The sequence below is a fragment of the Vanessa cardui genome, chromosome 29 (genome assembly GCF_905220365.1).
Source record: "Vanessa cardui chromosome 29, ilVanCard2.1, whole genome shotgun sequence".
Lineage (NCBI taxonomy): Eukaryota > Metazoa > Arthropoda > Insecta > Lepidoptera > Nymphalidae > Vanessa > Vanessa cardui.
The window spans coordinates 5,535,420-5,557,899 of NC_061151.1; the positions used below are offsets into that span (position 1 = coordinate 5,535,420).

The window sequence follows — 22,480 nt, forward strand, 5'->3', positions numbered from 1 at the left end:
TTCCTTGCCGGTTCTTCTCGGTAGAATCCACTTTCCGAACCGGTGGTAGCTTCTCTTAATTGTAAAATGATGATTCAAAAGTTCTTGTAAAAGTCTACTTGAATAAAGTTTATTTATATTTGATTTGATTTGATACATATAAACATTCCTCTTAAATCAATCTATTTATTAAAAAAACCGCATCAAAATTCGTTATGTAATTCTAAATAACTAAGCATACATAGGGATAGACAGCGGTAAGCGACTTTGTCTTACACTTAAAGGGTAGGTAAGCGATATTCGCAAGCGTCTCACAACTGGCGGCCATATTGTTAACAGCTGGTGCGCCAGCCTCGTTCAGTTAAGTGACTACGGTCTAAACTAAATTTGAGAAGATTTGTATAAGTACCTATAGGGTATAATAGGGTCTTTATTTGGTCGTATATACAATTGCTGCCCTATTACTATCATCAGACTTGAGATACATCATACACGTGCCAACAACAACAATACAACAACAGGTGTATTAAAACCTTTCTTCAACAACAACAACAACAGCCTGTAAATTTTCCACTGCTGGGCTAAGGCCTGTTCTCCCTTTGAGGAGAAGGTTTAGAACATATTCCACCACGGTGTTCCAATTCGCGTTGGTGGAATACACATGTTTCAGAACTTCGATGAAATTAGACACATGCAGGTTTCCTCACGATTTTTGGCTTCACCGCTGAGCACGAGATGAATTAAAAACACAAATTAAGCATATGAATATTCATGTGATACCTGGGTTTGAACCCGCAACTACCGGTTAACATACACGCGTTCTAACTACTGGGCCATCTCGGCTCTCAAGTTAAGGTCTAGAAAGATGCAGTGTTATTGAAATCGTTAACCCGTCTGGTGCAGTTTTCTCGAAGCGCCGAGAAAAACAAAAGAATGTATAATCGCGATAAATATTTAGTATGACTAGAATTGTGTTCGAATGAGATTCGTTCAATTTTTTTTCTTGCTTTATTGTCTAAGTACTTTTTTATGACGTAACGTTCATTCCTTGTTTATATAAATAAATTTGCATTGTATGTAATAGGTCGCACGTTCAAATCTGACTTCTTGAGTTATTCCCACACTGGCAAAAACTGGAAGCAATAGCCAGCAAATTTCCCACTGCCGGGCTAAGTCCTCTTCTGCCGTTGAAGAATATGTTTGAAGTTTATTACGTCGTTTCAATAAACAATTGTGTAAGGCCCTACCACCAATATATTGCATAAAATTTTGTTAACACTAAATAATAATATGGCAGACAAAAAAATATTGGCTAATTGTAGTTCCTTAAAGTTTGATAATCTCCAATAAACATCATAAATAATAAATTAACGTACTAAATTACTACTTCATAAGATAAACAAAATTCAACCTTCGGATTATCACAATAAGGTATAAAATTAATTAAACAAAAATAAACATAAATTTCGGCGTGTTTTTGTTTTCGTCTCCCTAGAACTTCTAATAACAAACAACACTATACTTAGAATCCAAAGGTGATAAGTTAGATAGTGATATGCGATATTGACTATAATTATTATGACAATTAAATCAAATACGCATCATAATAGCGTAACACTGTAAATCAGTTACTGACATTTTATATTCGTGTATCTTTGGTGTAGGCGACATCGCTGCCTGATACGAATTCACGGTCTCCTCAATAGTTGTGACTCATATTTTTACGTAATTATTAAGGATTTAAAGGGAATAGTTTTATTATGAAAATCAAGATGGCCGAACAGTTACAATGTTTGCATATCAATGTGGTAGGGCTTTGTGCTTGCCCGCCTGGGTAGGTACCACCCACTCATCAGTTATTCCGGATTAAAGGGTGAGTGAGCCAGTGTAACTACAGGCTCAAGGGACATGACATCTTAGTTCCCAAGGTTGGTGGCACATTGACGGTGTAAGGAATAGTTAATATTTTTTAGAGCGTCATTGTATATGGGTGATGGTGACCACTTACCATCACGATATACATAATTGAGTTCGTCATGTGTAACGTACTATATATATATATATCTGTTATTAAAGAACATATAGAAAAAACGGGTATGCCCCACCTTTTAGTAATAATAATATCTGGTTTTCAGGCTAAATTGTGGGTATTTGATACGAGCAGATACCGGATACAGAAATAAAAGGCGCAATGCACCAAACCCGGATTCGATAGTCTATAGCCCAACGGTTTATAGTCACGTAATGTTAGAGTCGGTTCCATCCTGACTATGGGATATTATTTTTATCATTAAGCCATATTAAATATTAAAATATACTATATACACAAGCAATGTACCGGGTTTGTAGATTCTAGAACTGTCAAGAAACTCAGTCATTACTCTTTTCAAACGTTTAAAATGCAATGTTATTTTGATCATCATCATTAGCCCATGTTTATCACTGCTGGACATAGGCCTCTTCCAATGCACGCCACTGTGGTATTTCTGCGGCTAATAGCATCCAGTTCTTAGACACAGTATGCAGGTTTCCTCAAGATGTTTTCGCGAATGTTGAGATGAATTATAAACACAAATTAAGCACATGAAAATTCGTTGGTGCTCGTCTGGGTTTCATTCCTTGTGTAAGCATCTATTTTATTATTTGACAAAATTTTTTCATGTTCTGCATTCAATGTAATTTCCTCGAAATTTGTTAATATCATTATTTAAATAGAACGGAGGCTTTGGTTCTGCTTAAATAAAATAAATAAACGTGGCTATCAAGGAACGAATACCGTAGTACAACACAACTTAAATGTAGCATCGGCAAAATTCGTAAAACCGATCACATCCGAATTGAGTACGCTATCCCAAATTACCAATATTTAGTTCTTATGTGAATATGATTTTTACACAAACGTAATAACTTGTAATATCATGTGACCTGATATATTTGTCAATTTGATACGTCGAATTACATGCACTTGCTGTCAAAATAGCATCGAATAGCGCGATAGGGAGCTGTTTCTATCGGTTGTGTGAATCAGCAGTAACCGGTGTTATTGATTTTGCCGATACTACATCTAAGTTGTGTCGTACTATACCTGGAACGTCGAAATTGAAAATTTGAGGAATACATATCACATTTTAAAAAGGTCACATAAAACGTACGGTACTTTACTGTAGAGCAAAAGCGAATACGAATTCTTGATTCTGGGAAATGGTGCGTATTTTTGTTGATACTACATTTTTGTGCACCAATGTCACATGCGATGGGGAAAATATGTTATGATGGAAATTGAACGATACGATCCAGATTTTATTTATTTATTAAGGCATAAGAGAGCGTTCAAGTATTACGTAACGCAATTTTTGAAGATTTGACTCCCCCATTTTTTTATTTATAAAAATAAAAATGTTACGTAACTTGTTTTAAGAAAAATACACCCAGTAACGCATCATAACGTTTTACGAGAGTCCCCCTCCCCAAAATTGCGTTACGTAATACTTGAACGACCCCTAATCGCAGGAAAACTTGTTTACCCATGATTTGGAATAATCTTGAGGCAGGTTGTTGATTAGTCAAACAACGACAACCTGTAATTTTACCCACTGCTGGGCTAAGGCCTCCTCTTCCTTTAAGGAGTAGGTTTTGGAACATTTTCCACCACGCAGTTCCAATGCGGGTTGGTGGAATACACATGTGGCAGAAATTCGATAAAAATTGTCATATTCAGGTTTTCTCACGATGTTTTCCACAAATTAAGCTCATGAATATTCCGTGATTGAATGGGTTTGAACTCGCAATCAACCTCTGGGCCATATCGGCTCTTTGTTCATTGATCAATTATTAATAATTCAATAATTAAAGTGACAGAGTTCCATCTGCCTTTTATTTTATAATTTGTGGTTGAAATACTAAAATGAGAATAGCGAAAGGTAATACACAGGCTCCATGTAAACATTCAATTATTCCTATTCCCAGAGCCATTTCTGCTTCTATTTAATTGTATAATGAAGATTTGTAAGGCATCATACTTTATTCATTGCCTCGAGGCTTCCCAGTCTAGTTATATCACTGAACAACACATCCGCTATAATGAAGTCATTTTCATACATCCTGTATATAGAGTACGCTGTAACGAGATTAGCTAATTGGAACACGCTGTGTTCGTGCGTTATCCCGATTTAATTTCTCATATTCATGTAAACGAGAATATGTTTATTGGTATAATCTATTCCATTGGAAGGGTATGGAAATCGACTTTGACCTTGAATTGATATCATTGGTCGATTTAAAATGGTATTCCATATGGATTCGAGAAATAATGGCGTTTTTAATGTTGGACATTTTATTATTGGAACTTTACACGTAAAAATAAAATACTTATGATGAATGAGGTGGAATTTTAATGTACGCGTCGTAAGATTTTTTTTAAGGGCAAGCGAACAGGAGCATCCTTTTTCCATGGACATCTGCAACGTCATTTTGCAGGTGCGTTGCGGCTTTTAAGGAAGGAGTACGCTCTTTTCTTGATTGTTCCAAGTCGTATCGGTCCGGAAAAACCCTTAGAGTAGTTGGGCGAACCAATAAATGTCTTAAAAATCGCGCTGTTGTGGATTCTCGGACATCGAGGCGGTGCGGATGTATCTTCGAGATTAATCTGATCAATTCCTCAGAACATTCTCCAGGAAAAAATCGGTAGAAGAAAGAAAATTTTTAAATGATCCATCTAACATCTATAACAAAGCCAAAGGATCAAGCAAAGTAAGGCCTTGATCGTCGATAATTCGAGTCGCTCTGCGTTGGATACGGTCAAGTTAAAGGCTAGCTCCTTTTTGAAAGTGACTACCATCGCCCATGGACATCTGCAACACTAGGGTGCTTGCAGGTGCGCTGCCGTCCTTTAAGAAAGGAGTACGCTCTTTTCTTGAAGGTTCCCATCTTGTATCGGTTCGGAAAAATCGACGGGGAAAGCCGGTTCCACAAAGTGGTTGTGCGAGGCAGAAAATGTCTAATAAATCACACTGTTGTGGATTTTCGGACAACCAGGTGGAACTTCGAATTTCCGAAGGTGAAATTCAGCAGCCGGGATTAATCCGAACAATTCCTCGGAACATTCCCCGTGAAAAATTGTGTTAATAAGATGTAATGTTTTTTATGCCTATAATAAATGCACTCATCCTTCAAACCGAAAAACAACAGTTATCACTGCTACTTGGCAGTAGAATATCTGATAAGTGATACCCCTGGTACGCTTGAACAAAATCCACCCAGTAGATACCTGTTAATCAAGAACTGCATAATATATCAACGTTATTATCAATATGGGATCCGTGTAAATCTAGAATATGTTTGTATATGCTCTTGTTATTGTAATAATATAATTACCTATTGTTGTCGCTACGCTATTAATAGGTCTAGCTAACTACTGACTTGGCTATTCAGCGCTGGATGTCTAAATAGACAATGCAAACGCATATTATATATGTACGTTGATTGATATAGCTTTAAGGCTGTAGATCTATAGGTATAATCTTGAGTCACTATACTTTTTTAAATTACTTTTCTTTTATGCTAGTATTTGTAATGTATGTAGGAAGAATTGCCACACCACATTGGCAATGGCCATTGGCTATTGGTATTGCTCAAAGATAGGCCTGATAGGGTTCTCGAGTGACGACCACGGACCGGAAGACGTAGCGTAGGTAGGTGCTTTACAAGATGATCCAACGACCTGGTGAAGGTCATGGGAAGCCACTGGTTGTGGGCTGCACAAGACTCGTCTCTGTGGCGATCTTTGGGAGATACCTATGTCCAGCTGTGGACGTCCTATGCTTTAACTACATCAAAGAAAAAGTTTCGGTACAATACTTCATAATTAAATGAAGAAAACTTTTGACGTACTGCTGGCAGTTGTATTCGCATTTTTCGCCTAACTTTAATGTTCCGTGATCTCTATCTGCCTTTTATTCGTAATTCTTAGCATAATACAACTACATATAAGTGTAATTTCGTCGAAATTTATGAAAAATGAAAACGATTTTCAAAAGAAGTGGAACGACACTAACGACAGTAACTCTGTCTGTGTGTCGCTCTTTCTTCTTTATATGAGACAACATCACATACATTACTCTGATCCCAATGTAAGTAGGTAAAGCACTTGTGTTATGGGAAATCAGAAGTAACGAAGGTACCACAAACACCCAGACCCAAGACAACATAGAAAACTTGTGGTAATCTACATCGACTCGGCCGGGAATCGAACCCGGGACCTCAGAGTGGCGTACCCATGAAAACCGGTGTACATACCACTCGACCACGGAGGTCGTCGTGTAGTATGATGCAAACTTGTACTCCGAGAAGAAGAAAGAAAGAGAAGTAAGAACATAGGCTACTTTTTTGCCTAACAACTGACAACCAACCGCTGAAACGCTAGCGAAACCGTGGGCGACAACAAGTATGGCGATAATAAGAATTGTTTTACGAGTTCACGATAAAACCTACTTAGCAGTAATAATCGTTTTTTAACGAACACGTATGTTCCCAATACTAAATAGCTTCCCTGAAACATTAAATGACGTCATGTACTTTTTATGATATATGTTGGCGGACGAGAGCATATGGGCCTTATGGAATGTGGTCACCATCACTGATAGACAATGACGCTGTAAGAAATATTAACTATTCATTACATCGTCAATGCGCCACCAACCTTGGGAAGTAAGATGTTATGTCCCTTGTGCCTGTAGTTACGCTGGCTCACTCACCCTTCAAACCGGAACACAACAATACTGAGTACTGTTATTTGGCGGTAGAATAATTGAAAAATGTAATGTAATGTAATGTACAACTTAAACGTTTGCATGTGTTAATGTTTAACACACCACTGATCGTATTTGGATGAGATTTAGGTCTATTGGCAAATTGACCCCTTCATTAAGTCACTAATAACTGTCGACAAATCAAAATCAAAATATGGTATACTCCTTTCAAGTAGGCTTTTACAAGCACTTTTGAATCGTCATTTAACAAACTATATTAAATGAACCTACCATGTGTTCGTAATGCACATCTACCGGGAAGCTGGAAGAGACACAGTAATTGCTCTTTTTCAACATTTAAAAATATAAAGTCATGTTAGTTAAATACAATTATATCTTTGTATATAATACAGCCTGTGTAGTAGTCCACCAGTAACCTAATCAAATTCCTTTATTTGATATATACAAAAAGCATTACACATACTTATTGAGTCAAATTAAACACTACCACCGGTTCAGAAATTAAAGTATTCTGACACTCACTGAAAGTCCTACCACTAAAAACATAAACATGTAGTTTTTTTGTAGGTTACCATCCTATCTAACTAGTGCTACTTTATAAGTGGTAGAATTATGATTTCAATTTGACGTATTTGTATCTCTATATATGTTAAATAAAAATCGACTTGTCAACGTGTTCTTCTTAATCTAACATTCGAAGAGAATGTGACAGTTTATTTAAACACGTTCGTCCAATACGCGATGGTGAACACACATGTGGAAGATTAATAAGTTTACCGCGAAGTTCCCACTATTGAGCATGAGATGAATTATAAACACATGAAAATTCAGTGCTGCTAGGTTTCGAACCAATAATATTCTGTTACGCTGAAATGGCCCAGTGGTTAGAACGCGTGCATCTTAACCGATGATTTCAGGTTCAAACCCAAGCAAGCACCACTATATATGTGCTTAAAATTTAAGCTTATAATTCATCTCGTGATTGGTGGTGAAGGAAAACATCGTGAGGAAACTTTCATTTGTCTATGTTCATCGATATTCTGCCACATGTATATTCCACCAACCCGCATTGGAACAGCGTTGTGGAATATGTTCCAAACTCTCTGCTTAATGGGAGAGGAGGCCTTAGCCCAGCATTGGGAAATTTACAGGCTGTTACTGTACTGTACAGTAACATTCTGTTAAAATTTACGATTTACATTTAGGCTCTATATATCTCTTCCTTAATTTAAATAATAAAAAAAGGAATCTCAAAACTTGATACGACTATGAGTAGGTACCCAACTTCCCTCTTACCTCCCTTACACCCTCTCGTACTCCAAAAGGTCGATAAATCCTTCACGACCGGAAAGAGCCAATTTCCAGACTTCGAGCTGTTATTGAGAATTCCTCGACATAAAATGCCATTTACTCTGTAATAGCCCTTCCTGGGGTTTGAACACGTGTCCTTGGAATCCACGGCCTAACTATTAGACCTAATAAATCAGGTTTAATAGATATCTATTTCTTGTAAATGATATTTAACTACCTGATAGCAATTGCTTGAAAATCAGCGTTGCATTCGTTTACACTTTACACTTAATAGCTGTAATTTCAAAACCTACGTGTAATTTATTTACCCTCACGTTTTACCAATGTCAAAATAATCTTTATTCAAGTGGGCTTTTACAAGCACTTTTTAATCGTCATTTTACAATTAAGTGAAGCTACCACCGGTTCGGTAAGTAGATTCTACCGAAAAGAACTGACTAGAAACTCAGTAGTTACTCTTTTTCAACATTTAAAAAACATACCTACAAAGTCATGTTAGTTAATACAATTATTAAAATTAATATATCCTGCCTGGAAGTCAACAGGTATTAATTCCACGCTTTTTTATCATCTATTAATAGATATGTGCTTCCCCAAAACTCAAATCTCCATTCCATAATATAACAGATACACCCTGTAATTTTCCCACTGCCTGCCACCAACGACTTAATATACCAAAACAGCCCAATACAGAATTAATAATTTCTAGTAAAATCAGCCAACTATACAATATTTTTTTAGTTGAATTCAAATGCGCGCGAAGTCACTGGGAAAGCTAGTATGGAAATTATTATCATTTATCATTCAAGATAATTAAATTTGCTATATATATTTGTATGTAATTTCATACGTATTTTTTTAATTTAGATATAATATGATATCAGTATTTACCCTTTTGTTTATAAATAAAGGCGAACGTGAAGGTTCCCCCGTGGGATAGACCTTAGGCTATCAACACGCTTGTCAATACATATAATAAAATTGGAGTGTCTGTTTGTAATACTATAAATAAAATTTTAACAAAAAGAAAAACCAACTTCAAACAAAACACTATTTTAAAACAAATGAATATGCACGAAAAAGTAATAAAAATAATTGCGTATTCAACATATTTTTTAGAGTCTTCCTAAGTTAAATGAAATGAAAAATATTAGACTACTTAAAAGTCGATTAACGATTATATTATGTAGTTATAGTTATTGGTATATTTGGAGCCGGTGTCAGCCACGGTGCCCTTGTCCCAACAACCAAAAGAAAGAAGCGATACGAGCCCCTTGATTGATCCAGTATACTATTGTATAAAAGGTAATTTGTAAAAAACATATTTGTTAAAGTATTCTCGTATTGTTTTTTGATAGATATACTGTAGGGTTTTATTGGCTGACACCGACTCCAAATATAACAATAATTATAACTACATGATATAATCGTTAATCGACTTTTAAGTAGTCTAATATTTTTCATTTCATTTAACTTAGGAAGACTCTAAAAAATATGTTGAATACGCAATTATTTTTATTACTTTTTCGTGCATATTCATTTGTTTTAAAATAGTGTTTTGTTTGAAGTCGGTTTTTCTTTTTGTTAAAATTTTATTTATTTTTTGATTTTAAGTGAAGCTGATGTTGACTAACTATTTTTTTTGAAAATGGATAGATTAAGCGTTCCGTTTATATGAGTCAGAAACTACTTGGAGGACAATTTCAAAGGAAACTTGCGAATAAAGCAAAAATAGACTTTCGAAAATGCGGATTTAATACGTCACACGGCGTAAACTACAAGGATCCCTCGAAAGAGCTGTAATCGAACTCAGCAAAAAAACTTTGAAAAAGACCAACTATATCTCGTACATCATATGACATCACATCACATACACAAAATTTGATTAAAGATAGTAAGAAATTCTGCCCCATATCGCACCCTAACTGCGAGCCGTATAGGAGTTCCATCACTACATAGTATAAAACAAAGTCGCTGTCTCTGTCCCTATATCTTTAAATCTACGCAACGGATTTTGATGCGGTTTTTTTTAAAAGATAGTGTGATTCAAGGGGAAGGTTTGTGTATATAATACATGAACAATATAGTAAAGAAACACTGCTAATTTTAGAAGTTTGCGATGTGATGTCGTAAATAAACAAATTCTGTAGTATATTTAGTATCAGTATTGCACCCGTGCGAAGCCGGGGTGGGTAGCTAGTTGATTATAATATTCGACTATGATAATTACATAAACATAACCACATTACGGAAGGTGACTCAAATGTCCAAATAACCTATAAATAAAAGATTCGACCGAGTATCGCTAACGTGCTCCTCAGAATTGTTCCGTTCCCTTTCGTTCCGTTACTTTGTCATGGATCCTGTGCTCAGAACCTTACCAAACTTTCACCAAATTACCCTTGAAGTATATATTTTATAATAAAAAAAGAATTATCAAAATTGGTTAACGTGATTTTCAGTTATTCACCTATTTGTCGCGCATATGCATAATGCAAATTTAAGACTTATGTCGTTTTCACATGGATACCAACATCGGAAAAAAAAATAAAAAAAATGGGACCCCACGGGAAGCACTACCTTTCAAACAAAAAAAAATTATCAAAATCGGTCCACCCAGTGAAAAGTTATGAGGTAACAAACATAAAAAAAAAAAAATAAAAAAAAAAAATAAAAAAATATACAGACGAATTGATAACCTCCTCCTTTTGGAAGTCGGTTGAAAAGAGCCCTTTTTTACTCAATGTATGTATACACGGTATATGTACCAAAATAACATTTTTTACAATTTTTGTCGGTCTGTTTGTTCCGGCTAATCTCTGGAACAGCTGGACCGATTTTGACGGGACTTCCACTGGCAGATAACTGATATAATAAGGAGTAACTTAGGCTACAATATTATATATTGGTAATAAGGTCGCGGGCACAGCTAGTATGTGAATAAACAACGTAATATTATATAACAAACTCAATTTTTCCTCCACGGTTTTGTCATGTCGGATTCGTTTAATTTTTGTTGAAATATTTTCCCTCCCGGAGTTAAATTTAACCGGAAGGCCGATAAAGCCGAACGTCCATCACATGACGAATTGGCCTCTGCTAATTTTAGCAATTTAATCTTGTGGATTTTTTTCATTGATTAATTGCCTTTAATATGAATAAAAAGAAACATCAGAATACTTAGTATTATTGTGATATAACCGAGATGGCCCAGTAGTTAGAACGCGTGCATCTTAACCGATGGTTGCGGGTTCAAACCCAGGCAAGCACTATCGAATATTCATGTGCTTAATTTGTCTTTATAATTCATCTCGAGCTTGGCGGTATAGTGAAAAAATGGTAAGGACACTTGCATGTGTCTAATTTCAATGAAATTCTGCCACGTGTGAATTCAAATGCTCTTAGCCTTCTCCTTAAAGGGAAAGAAGGAGGAAATTATTTTATGTGTTATTATCACTCGCTTTTTAAGTTTTGAGAAACAAATTAGCACATGAATATTCAGTGATGCTTACCTGGGTTTGAACCCGCATTCATTGGTTATGTACGCGTTCTAACCACTGAACCAAATATAATATATATATAAGAAGATATATTGCTGGTAATAATTAAGCATTATAATAATAAGATGAGCCAGTGGACGACCGGTCTTAACTCGAATTAATGTAATGTCAGAATCCAACAGTAAATAGCCACATTGGATTTTTTCATTTCCGTCTAAATTTAATATTTGTATAAAAAGTTTAGTACTCGTACACATACGTAGATATACTACCAGCTGTAAATATATTATAAATATGAGAAGCTTTCATTTAGCTTTTAGCTGATGGAAAACTTCCTCTATAAGACGACGCCTGTAATCTGCTTTATAGTTGCAGATGCGGTAAGGGTATTGAATATTTATTTAATAATATAGTCTAATAAGTAATCTATGTTAATATTATAAATGTGAAAGTAACTCAATCTGTCTGTCTGTCGTTCTTTCACGACCAAACTGCTGAACCGAATTTCATGATATTTGGTTTGAAGCAAACTTAAACTCTAAGCATGGACAAAGCCTACTTTTTTCCTGACACATGACAATCAACACCCTAAAATACGAACGAAGTCGAAAGCGACTACTAGTGTTTCATTTTATTTTATTTTTATTAGGACAACCAACAGTAAATACAATAACTCGATTTTTTTTCTATACTTAAGATTTAATACTTTTGAGATTGAATTCTTTTGATTTGTAATATCTATATAAAGAACACACCGTTTACCGTAGGTTATAAATGTTATACAACAACAGCCTGCAAATTCCCACTGCTGGGCTAAAGGCCTCCTCTCCCTTTTGAGGAGAAAGTTTGGAACATATTCCACCACGCTGTTCAAATGCGGGTTGGTGGAATACACATGTGGCAGAATTTCTATGAAATTTGTCACATGCAGGTTTCCTCACGGTGTTTTCCTTCACCGCTGAGTACGAGATGAATTATAAAGACAAATTAAGCACATGAATCAGTGGTGCTTGCCTGGGTTCGAACCCGTAATCATCGGTTAAGATGCACGCGTTCTCACCACTGGGCCATCTCGAAAATTGTTATAGTTAATCGTAAATAAGGCATCCAAATGTGTTCCCTGTTAACATTAAGTCATTGTTGGTAATAAAGTATTTTTCATTTTCATTTTTTTTTTCAATATCACATGAAAAATAAATAACCTTTAAAAATTATCAAAGTAAAAGTTCTACTATTTACAGGTAGTCTCATCGTACATATTATGGAAAATATAAATTAAACATTATTTTAACTAAAATGATATAATAGAAAATAAAAACATACATTAAAATATACCATTAAAATTAAAATTGAACACAAATGAAATTCTTTACTTTTTGAATTGAATAGAGGCTGACTATCATAACATATGTCTAAATCATTTACTTTTATACTGATCGTGAAGTATAACAACGATAATCTCGTTATAATGGAATTCTTACCTATGTAGTTGCTATAACAGAAATGGCTCATTTTACGAGAATTAACGTGAGGGAAGTTTAAATAGAATTTTGATAAATTTTCCGGACATTATTATTTTCAAATCACATTGACAATAAAAATATAAACATAAGTTATATTATAAATTATGGTATTTTTATATTCCTAGCGTTTTTACCACCATTCTACGCAATCATGATTTATACAGTAAAAATTTTAAATTCTTATTTGTATATAGTTAAGTGGGAATGTTCATTTTTTTTATGTAAATAAAGAGAAAATTATACACTATAGTATGCATATATAATGTAATATTCTAGCAGTAATATAACATTTCAAATTGGTTCATTACGTTACGATTACTCCCTACATAAAAACAAGAAACCGAGTTGGCCAGTGGTTAGAACGCGTCTTACCCAATGATGGATTCAAAATCAGGCAAGCAGAACTGAGTGTTTTTATATATTTATTTATTTGAAACACAATCTGCATATTCACAAAAACACTTATGTAATAAAAGTACACGGATTGCAGTATGGTACACCACTACAGACATTTACAGCACTGTTGAATTAAATAAAAAGTAATAATATTAAAACGTAAATATTATTAAAAACTTATATAATATTCAAAATTTAAGCTACAACAAACATAGACAAATACGGTTTAAGGCTGCACAAATACAATATAGGCAATACAAACAAAATAAATAATAATAAGCCTCTAAATATAAATTTTAAAAATAAAAGTATAATAATAAGTGTAATATTCTCTGTAATACTCACGTACACTAACGATTTCTCAAAACTAAATAAATTTTGGTGATGGAGGTCGATCATCAGCGGCGGCCTTACTCATTGCGAGGCTCCGAGCGATAGGTCTTTACGAGGCCCTTTGTCCTACGAAAAACTAAAAAGTACCTACCTATGTGATGCGAAAGTTGGTCTGGTTGTTTGATAGGTAATAATTTTGTTTGGTAAGAAATGCTAATAAAGTTGTCAAAATAAATAAATGTTGAGTTTTAAAATATTTTACAAATGTTTGCGGCTTTCACTAAGACTAAAATCTTCAATTAGAGCACAATAATCTAACGAATGAGCTACGTCATTTTCGATAGACAGAATAGCAAGAGCTGGAAGTCGATCTTGTGTCGTTGAATTTCTTAAATATGTTTTAATAATTTTGAGCCTCGAAAAACTCCTTTCAGCAGACGCAACCGTAACAGGAGTAGTGGCAATGATTGTCAGAACTATTTCGATAGTGGGGTAAACTTCAGTTTACATTATTATTTGTTTTCTATTATGTATTTCAGCACCGATATAATGTCATCGTTTCCTTCATACACAAAATTAGGATCAAAATCAAAATAAATAAGAATATAGTAAAAAAAAATGTTTATTGGTTGGACGCGAGGCGAGGCCCCTTCAAGCGCGAGGCCCCGGGCGATTGCCCTGTTCGCCACCCCCTAAGGCCGCCACTGGGTCGATGTCAAATCTTTTTTTATGGAATTGTAATTTCTGATGCATCGAATAATAGTTGAAAATATTCCTGTATTCGTACAGTGTCTTGGTTTTCATGTGCTTAATTTGTATTTATAATTTATCTCATCCCAGCAGTGAAGGAAAACATCGTGAGGAAACCTGCATGTCTAATTTTGACGAAATTTTGGCACTGTACATCAAATAACCAGCATATCACTGATATATTAATAAATAAGTATGGGCTATATCTATCAATATGGGCCAATATATATCGGCAAAGGTGGCCACTTACCATTCGTTGGTCCATCTGGCCGTCTGCCGTACATTTACAAATGAAAAATGTTACATAAATAGAAGTAGCGAATGTTGAAGGGTTAAAATCTCGACCCTGACCCTTCAGGGGTTGTATTCACTCTCAGCCCTTAAATAAAAATGTGAATATTTTATTGAAGAGCTTTTTGATGTATACAAGAAATCAGCACTCGAGCTTTGGAGCTTTTCCCACCTAATGCTCGAATAAGACTTGGTGGTTTCGAATTGTTTTATTTTATTTATGTATATTGACAAATATTATCGACCCATTTGGCAGTATTCAATGATGGTAAGTTTACCACTAATAATTGACTTTAATGCTCTCAGAAATACTAACTATTCTCTACCCTTGTTCCTGTATACTGACTCACTCAAATCATACCGATACACAATTGAATTGATTAAATTAAATTAAATAATAAATAACTTTGTTAAACTTCTAGATTTTTATTGATTGACACATTTTTGTTACAATCCACAAACAGAAAACGATGACAAAGATTGCACAAATTTTGCGTGATATTTTCTTATAGCAATACTAGATGGCGCTACGTGTATAACTAACATATCTATTTATAAGATTATATACCTTATCTTATTACAACACTATTATTAGCTATACCTATCGCGATTGCAATACAATCAAAGTTTTTAAAGCTTATGCCATTATCACGTGCGAAAGAGAAGACACGATGCAGATTGAACGGTACGGAAGAGAGAGAAAAGTACTTTTGATAGGACACCGACTTGACATAACAACAACAACAACAGCATGAAAATTTCTTACTGCTAGGCTAAGGCCTCTCCCTATGAGGAGAAGGTTTGGAACATATTCCACTACGCTGTTCCAATGCGGATTGGTGACACATGCAGGTTTCATAACGATGTTTTCCTTCACCGCCGAACACGACATGAATTATAAACACAAATTAAGCACATGAATATTCAGCGGTGCTTGCCAGCTTTGAACCCGCAATCATCGATTAAGATGCACGCGTTCTAACCACTGGGCCATCTCGGCTCTTCAACTTCTTTTGACTTCACACTGACAGATGTCAAAATGTCACAGAGTAAGATTGAACAGCCAAGGAATAATTAATTGAACTGATACTATTTATATACTTGTAAAGTTCTTTTTTTACTCTATATATTTATCACGTACCAAAACTACACATTCTCTATTCCAACTATAAGAGTTAGTAAAGCCACATAAAGAACAATTGACAGGAAATTGACGCTTGAATAATGAAAATCACTATGGGTTTGCGAAAAAAAGGCACTTTAAATATCGACGAAACTGTCCTCGGAATCTTGCAAGTAAATAGTTACCTAAAACAGTTATGCGTTATGAATAATATCTGTTGATTGGAAAAAGTCATACTAACTGAGATTCTTCTGCACAATTTAATAACAATTTATTGCCCAAAAATGTTACAAATTTACAAGATAATGTAGACCAAAAACCAATATCGTTATAAAATGAATGAAGCATCTAAAGCCTAACTAGAATACATTTATTACCCTTATTTCAGCTACAACCGCCAAAGTTATATTGCTCAATCTCCCCTGAACACAACCTGTACATATGACCTTTCGAACGACAATGCAATACCATAATGGTGCGTTAAAATTCAAAAAGGCGTATCGATTTTCAAATAAGACCAAAGAAACTTCGACTTACTTATAAAACTTTAACTCATTATGCGGTGACAAAGTTTCCTTCAGAACCTAATGTCATATTTTAACACGTTTTATGACGGGAAGTGAGTACGATCGAAATTGAATTGTATTTCAAAGGCATAAAGTTTAAAATTCACTGTATAAGCCACAAGGTCAAACGTGCCTTCAGGTTCGACTGCGAAATTTACGAGAAATCTTAATATCGTCACCTTATATTAACCTATGTTAAATTATTGAGGTGTGACGCTGGATATATTTGTGTTATAGGTATTTGTATTAATTAGTCGGGGTAATAAAAAGTTCGTCACCTTAAGATCTATTTTCACATGCTCAAAATGAGCGATGATCTGCTTTACCAAATCAGAATGACATATTGCGTCGCAATGATTTGATGCTTAGATTAAAAAGGTATTAAGAGCTTAAGACTTGATAAAGGAATGAATCTGAAAACTGACGAAGGTTTCCTTACTCTGACTGTACATACACGGTTATTGGTAATTCCCGTTAAGAGGTGATAGGGGTGACTATTTGCAATAATTAGAACACCCATATATATGTGCATAAGTGAAGAATTTTTCAATAATTAAGTTTTTTAGCTTTTTCCAAAACTTCTTCGCAGCAGGATAAATTACAAACATATATACAAGTGTATTTAACTAGCAAGACTGTATTTTTAAATGTTGAAAAAATAACTACTGAGTTCTTCTCGATAGAATCTACTTTCAGAACCGGTGGTAGCTTCACATAATATAGTTGTTAAATGACGATTCAAAAGTGCTCTTAAAAGTTTACTTGTATAAAGTATAATTTGATTTTGATTTTGCAACCTCAAAAATGTATTTAAAAAAAATTATCACCAAAGATAATTCTGCTTTCAAAGACTTCTTCCTGAATAACTTGAGCAGAAGTATAATGTTAAGGATGGAATCCTCCATTATGCAATGTAGACCAAACTTCCATTGTGTTACAGAAAGTCTTGAGACGAAGGTTGGTTCATCAAAAAATCTTGATCCTCCAAGTATTAGACGACATTGACTGGGAGTCTAAAGTAGAGTGAAAAGGTTAAAATTATTGGCACTAGTCACCCCTTTCACCTCCTAACGGGAATACATCAAATTACCAATAACCCTGTATATGTTACTAAAGATATAAAGAAGGGATTAATATCAAAGTGGTATGGATCAGAATTACGTGACAATATTTATGGCATCGATTCAAGGACGTGCAAATGGACAACCTGATGGTAATTGACTATGGTCAATAGTTTCTGGACTATGATATAGACGTTATAAACATATTTATGAAAAAAAAAGATGTCACAAAAGACAGATAAAAATCCCAGTATACACTACAAATTCAAAAAAGGCATATGCTAAGTAACAATTTGTTAAAGTCCCACTGGGCAGAAGCCTCTTCCGATTAAGGAAAAGGTTTGCAGTATAATCCACAGCATATGCTAATGCAAGTAAAAATACCCTATATGTATATTTTACTTCAAAATGAATTTATTCTTTTTTAAAAGAAACTATGCCAATACATTACACCAATGCCCCATCAACCTTGGGAGTTGAGATGTATAGTCCCTTGTGCAAGTAGTAACACTGGCTCACTCATACTACAAACCGGAATACAACTATACTAAGTATTCCTGCTTGTAGGTAGAATAGCTGATGAATGGGTGGTACTTACTCAAAAGCCCTACCAACTTCAACACAACTAAGATATAAAATTTCATCTCCATAGAATACGAGGAAGTCGATTTAACACAGCTCAAAAGGTTTGACCTTGAACTGTCAAAAACTACCAGTTAAATAAAAGTTTGAAACAAATGGTCTAAAATAATATGATGTTCTATATCCAACTAGCTGTAACGACCTTGTACGCGTTTGAATTGACCAAAAATAAGAATACAATTTAGCGTAAGTTATTCCTTATTATATCAGTTATCTGACAGTGAAAGTCCCGTCAAAATCTGTGCAGCTTTTCCAGAGATTAGCCGGAACAACAAGACAGACAAAAAATTGTAAAGAATGTTATTTTGGTATATGTACCGTGTATAAATACATATGCATTGAGTAAAAAAGGGTTATTTTAATGTTACAAACAGACACTCCAATTTTATTAAATATATAGATGATAATATCATTACAATAAATCTCTTCGAAAACTTTAAACGATTCAAGCAATTCACTTCTACGTAGTTTATCGTCAAAGTAAATATTAGGTTCGATAGAATGGGCTCCATTCGGAATCGGTCGTGCGTTCTACATACGTCTTGATTTGGGTGTGACAGTTTTATCCTATTCTTTGCGTTTCGTTAAATTCAGGTGGAAAAGTTATATTGACTTACATTTATATGATGTATTTGCCATACGAATCTTAGATATGATCAAAGTTTGTTTGAGAAAATGACATACTCATTAATACAAGGAACAAACACAATCTTGTTACACCTGTTACTCGACTGCATAGTCACTCTTTTGTAGGGCAATGTATACGGTTCTACAACAGAATCCCAGAAAGTGTTAAGAAATGCCTACGAGGCCAAATTTACAAAAAAATAAGATACGCTTGTGTGCGAAAGGTTACTATACAATTTGTGAGTTTATGATTTTAGCATACCTTGGGAATGAAACGATCGCCTGGCTGTTTCTATTCATATTCAATATATGTAATATATAATATAATGTATAATATATTTAACAAATTTAGCAAAAATGACCCGCTGTTTCTTTTACCGGTTTTTCAAACGGTATTTCTTTTTCCTAGCCAGTAATGTTTAATTTGATTATTAATAAGTATATGTAATGATATATTTATATAGAAATTTTAGATTGAGATGTCTAATGCTTGAAGTTAAAAGGAATCTGCATGTGGATGACAATCAGCCATGTATAGCTACTGACTTGAAGAGTAGACTTCTCTCTAAAAAGCAGTGGACCCCATTACCCAGTTACATACTAACAAGTGAATATTTTCCATACTTTATTTAATTAAGATTTATTAATTTTTTATCTCTTAAATATGGTGTAAAGATATTTCGAGAATTAAGTACTTAAAACTACATACTATAACAGTTGGTATTTCCAAACCTTTGGAATATGAGCTGAGATGGCCCAGTGGTTAGAACGCGTGCATCTTAACCTATGATTTGATTGTGTTTATAAATAATCACGTGCTCGGCGGTGAAGGAAAACATCGAACATTGGAACAGCATGGTAGAATATGTTCCAAAAACTCCTCCTCAATAGGAGAGGAGGCCTTAGCCCAGCAGTAGGAAATTTACGGGCTGTTACTTTACCTTACTACTTTGGAATATGATGACGATGACTTTCCGTTCGATTTCTACCCAGACCTAACGTGCATAACCCAGTGGTGCATACGTGTATTTTAATCCGCGATAGCAGATTTAAACCCAGACTAGAGCTAAAATCTTCTCACCTTTTAAGGAGAATTGGAGTTTACTCCATGCTATTCCAAATCTAGTTAAAGGATACACATGTGACACATGTAGGTTTCCTCACGATGTTTTCCATCACCACCCATTACAATATGAATTATAAACACAATTGAAGAATATGAAATTTGAACCCACAGAGATGGCCCAGTGGTTAGAATGCGTGCATCTTAACCAATGATTGCGGGTTCGAACCCAGGCAAGCACCGCTGATTCATGTGCTTTATTTGTCTTTATAATTCATCTCGTGCTCAGCGGTGAAGGAAAACATCGTGAGGAAACCTGCATGTGACAAATTTTATAGAAATTCTGCCACATGTGTATTCCACCAACCCGCATTGGAACAGCGTGGTGGAATATGTTCCAAAACACTCTTCAAAGGGAGAGGAGGCCTTTAGCTCAGCAGTGGGAATTTACAGGCTGTTGTTGTTGTTGTTAAACCCACAGTCATCCTTGAAGAAACACGCGTTGTAACCATTTAGCCATTACGGTTCCTAAAAGACAGTATTATTTGAAGTTAAGTTCAAATTAAGTTAAAGCTTCCAACACGAAGTTGCATCAATTTAATATTGTCTGAACAATTCTATTATAGAGCAAGAGTTCTGAGAATTCGTGGACGAAAGATCCAATAAATAATATTGACTCAGCCTGGGGTTTAAACCGAAGACTTCTGGATCTTCGACAAAATACAAAAAGCTGGCCTCTAACGAGTTCGTGGTCACGGGTAGACAGTCTACCCGTGACCACGAACGCTGTAAAGTGCTCGAAACGTCGGGATGTCAAAAATAATTAATATACGCGAATCAAATCCGTTATAACTAGTTTTATTTCAATGTGTAATAATAGCGAAAATTTAAGACAACATTATGTGAACCAGTACGGACTGGAAACATCAAATGAGTTTTTTTTTTAGGAATAGTTTGGCGGATGAGCATATGGGCCATCTGATGGTCACCATCACCCATAGACAATGACGCTGTAAGAAATATTAACTATTCCTTAAATCGTCAATGTGCAACCAACCTTGGGAACTAAGATGTTATGTCCCTTGTGCCTGTAGTTACACTGGTTCACTCACCCTTCAAACCGGAACACAACAATACTGCGTACTGTTATTTAGCGGTAGAATATCTGATGAGTGGGTGGTACCTACCCAGGCAGGCTTGCACAAAGCCCTACCATCAAGTAGTTGTCTTCCGTAACCGATTTCTGTAAATGTCACAAATGTATCAACGTATATTGTCAGGCTTAATCGTAAGGCTTATTTCGCGCTACTGGATAATTGAGCCGAGATGGCCTAGTGGTTAGAATGCGTGTATCTTAACCTAGAAAGAGTGTATCTTAATTTGAATTTCTATGTTCTTTATTTGTGTTTATAATTCATCTCGTGGTCGGTGGTGACGGAAAACATCGAGAGGTAACCTGCATGTGACTAATTTCAAGGAAATGTGTATCCACCAACCGGCAATGGAGCAGCGCAGGCCTTTAAGGCTTGGAGTATATTTCATACTCCAAGTATATTTCATACTCCAAGGCTCAAAGGTCAGTACTCCTCAGTTCAGCTGTGAGAAATTTACTTATTGAATTTGTGGGATTTTGATGCGTTTTTTTAATAGATCGATTCATTCATGAGGAAAGATTTTATATGTAATAAATGGACAATATAGTAAAGAAACACTGATGAACACTGTGCGAAGCCGGGGCGGGTTCCTAGTTAACAAATCTTCTATACATATAATAAAATTAGAGTGTCTGTTTGTAATATGAAAATAGGCCTTTTTGACTCAATACATATGTATAAACAAGGTACATATATCAAAATAACATTTTACATTTTTCGTCTGTTTGTTTGTTCCGGCTAATCTCTGGAATGGCTGACCAATTTTGACAGGACTCTCACTGGCAGATAACTGATATAATAAGGAGTAACTCAGGCTACAATATTTTTTATTTGTAAATTCAAACTCGTACAAGGTCGCGGGCTCAGCTAGTATAATATAATCTTGTATTGAGAAATATTCCTTATTTATTCATATGTTAGTTTTTTTATACAAACAAAACTAAGATCTGTTTTAAGGACCATGGTGCTTAAAATACAGCATCCTGATTCTGTAACATAACACTAGAGTGATACGTCACTCTAGTGAAAATTTGGCAAGTGACTTACGTGGATACATCAACTTGAAACGTAACTGCTAGCGCGCACTGGTGATTTTTGACACGGTGACTGTTTCGTCACTCTTGTCAAGTCCGTGAATATGTATGGATTTGCGCGCACGTTACGACGTGACAATTGGGTGACATTTGTGTCCGCTAGCGACAAATTTGTCACTCTCGTCGTCAGTCCTGCGATATCTGCACTTTGACTGCCGACTTTGGCGCGCGCAAATGGCGTCACTAAGTATTCACAGTCGTAAGAAGCAGACGCGTTATTGTTCCTTCCGTATAAATAAATCTCATTTAATAGTTTAAAGTGATTTTTAACAGTTTATTTAAAGTGAAACGTTAATATTA

At 35.0% G+C, this 22,480-nt stretch overlaps 1 protein-coding gene across 2 annotated transcripts in view; it reads right to left on the bottom strand.

The window, feature by feature from the left end:
- Positions 1 to 22,480, bottom strand: part of LOC124541887 (synaptotagmin-7) — a 724,295-nt gene that overhangs the window by 456,864 nt on the left and 244,951 nt on the right. The gene's annotated exons all lie outside the window — the stretch shown is intronic.